Here is a 3,053-nt window from a genome sequence, read left to right on the forward strand (position 1 = left end):
TTTTTAAAATTAATTAATTCTTAATTTCAGAACAAGTGCAGCAAAAAAGTCAACTATCTTAGTGTAGCACTATTCGGTGAATAAAAAAATAAAAAACATTTTTAAAAAATTAAAAATTTTAATAAACTAAATTTTTTATTTTTGAATTTTTAAATTATATTATTGAATGTTTTTTATTTAAATAATAAAATTAAAATAAAGTCTAGCAATATCTAATAAACAACAGATCTGTAAATTTATATATTTTTTTTAATTTTTAAACTAAAAAATATCTTTTTCTAATTTTAAAAAATAAAAAATTCCAAAAATATCCAAAAAAATATTAAATTTTTTTAATTAATTTATTCTTAATTTGTGAACAAGTGCAGCAAAAAAAAGTCAACTATTTGGGTGTAGCATTATCCGATGAATAAAAAAATAGAAAAATATTTTTAAAAAATAAAAAATTTTAAAAAACTAAATTTTGAATTTTTAAATTATATTATTAAATGTTTTTATTTAAATAATAAAAAAATAAAGTACAGCAATATCTAGTAAACAACAGATCTATAACTTTATTATTTTTTTAAAATTTTAATCTAAAAAATGTTTTTCTAGTTGTAAAAAAATAAAAAATTCCAAAAATATCCAAAAAATTAATTTTTTAAATTAATTTATTCTTAATTTGTGAACAAGTGTAGCAAAAAAAGTCAACTGTCTGGGTGTAGCCTTATTCGGTGAATAAAAAAATAAAAAATATTTTTAAAAAAATTAAAAATTTTAAAAAACTAAATTTTTTATTTTTAAATTTTATTATTAAATTTTTTATTTAAATAATAAAATTAAAATAAAGTCTAGCAATATCTAATAAACAACAGATCTGTAAATTTATTATTTTTTAAAATTTTTAAACTAAAAAATATCTTTTTCTAATTTTAAAAAATAAAAAATTCCAAAAATATCCAAAAAATTAAATTTTTAAAATTAATTTATTCTTAATTTGTGAACAAGTGCAGCAAAAAAAGTCAACTGTCGGTGTGCAGTATTATCCGGTGAATAAAAAAATAAAAAATATTTTTAAAAATATTAAAAATTTAAAAACTATATTTTTTATTTTTTGATTTTTAGATTATATTATTTAATATTTTTTATTTAAATAAGAAAAATAAAATAAAGTCTAGCAATATCTAATAAATAACAAATCCATAAATTTATTATTTTTTTAATTTTTAAAGTAAAAAATATTTTTTTCTAATTGTAAAAAATAAAAAATTCCAAAAATATTCAAAAAATAAATAAATTAAAATTTTAAATTAATTTATTCTTAATTTGAGAACAAGTGCAGCAAAAAAAGTCAACTATCAGGGTGTAGCATTATCCGATGAATAAAAAAATATAAAATATTTTTAAAAAAATTAAAAATTTTAAAAAACTAAATTTTGAATTTTTAAATTACATTATTAAATGTTTTTTATTTAAATAATAAAAAAATAAAGTCCACTAATATCAAGTAAACAACAGATCTGTAACTTTATTATTTTTTATAAACTTTAAACTAAATTTTTTTCTAGTTGTAAAAAAATAAAAAATTCTAAAAATATCCAAAAAAATAAAAAAATTATATTTTTAAAATTAATTAATTCTTAATTTCGGAACAAGTGCAGCAAAAAAGTCAACCATCTTAGTGTAGCACTATTCGGTGAATAAAAAAATAAAAAACATTTTTAAAAAATTAAAAATTTTAATAAACTAAATTTTTTATTTTTGAATTTTTAAATTATATTATTGAATGTTTTTTATTTAAATAATAAAATTAAAATAAAGTCTAGCAATATCTAATAAACAACAGATCTGTAAATTTATATTTTTTTTTTAATTTTTAAACTAAAAAATATCTTTTTCTAATTTTAAAAAATAAAAAATTCCAAAAATATCCAAAAAAATATTAAATTTTTTTAATTAATTTATTCTTAATTTGTGAACAAGTGCAGCAAAAAAAAGTCAACTATTTGGGTGTAGCATTATCCGATGAATAAAAAAATAGAAAAATATTTTTAAAAAATAAAAAATTTTAAAAAACTAAATTTTGAATTTTTAAATTATATTATTAAATGTTTTTATTTAAATAATAAAAAAATAAAGTACAGCAATATCTAGTAAACAACAGATCTATAACTTTATTATTTTTTTAAAATTTTAATCTAAAAAATGTTTTTCTAGTTGTAAAAAAATAAAAAATTCCAAAAATATCCAAAAAATTAAATTTTTAAATTAATTTATTCTTAATTTGTGAACAAGTGTAGCAAAAAAAGTCAACTGTCTGGGTGTAGCCTTATTCGGTGAATAAAAAAATAAAAAATATTTTTAAAAAAATTAAAAATTTTAAAAAACTAAATTTTTTATTTTTAAATTTTATTATTAAATTTTTTATTTAAATAATAAAATTAAAATAAAGTCTAGCAATATCTAATAAACAACAGATCTGTAAATTTATTATTTTTTAAAATTTTTAAACTAAAAAATATCTTTTTCTAATTTTAAAAAATAAAAAATTCCAAAAATATCCAAAAAATTAAATTTTTAAAATTAATTTATTCTTAATTTGTGAACAAGTGCAGCAAAAAAAGTCAACTGTCGGTGTGCAGTATTATCCGGTGAATAAAAAAATAAAAAATATTTTTAAAAATATTAAAAATTTAAAAACTATATTTTTTATTTTTTGATTTTTAGATTATATTATTTAATATTTTTTATTTAAATAAGAAAAATAAAATAAAGTCTAGCAATATCTAATAAATAACAAATCCATAAATTTATTATTTTTTTAATTTTTAAAATAAAAAATATTTTTTTCTAATTGTAAAAAATAAAAAATTCCAAAAATATTCAAAAAATAAATAAATTAAAATTTTAAATTAATTTATTCTTAATTTGAGAACAAGTGCAGCAAAAAAAGTCAACTATCAGGGTGTAGCATTATCCGATGAATAAAAAATATAAAATATTTTTAAAAAAATTAAAAATTTTAAAAAACTAAATTTTGAATTTTTAAATTACATTATTAAATGTTTTTT

Source organism: Arachis hypogaea, chromosome 3, assembly GCF_003086295.3.
Source record: "Arachis hypogaea cultivar Tifrunner chromosome 3, arahy.Tifrunner.gnm2.J5K5, whole genome shotgun sequence".
In the NCBI taxonomy this organism is placed as follows: Eukaryota; Viridiplantae; Streptophyta; class Magnoliopsida; order Fabales; family Fabaceae; genus Arachis; species Arachis hypogaea.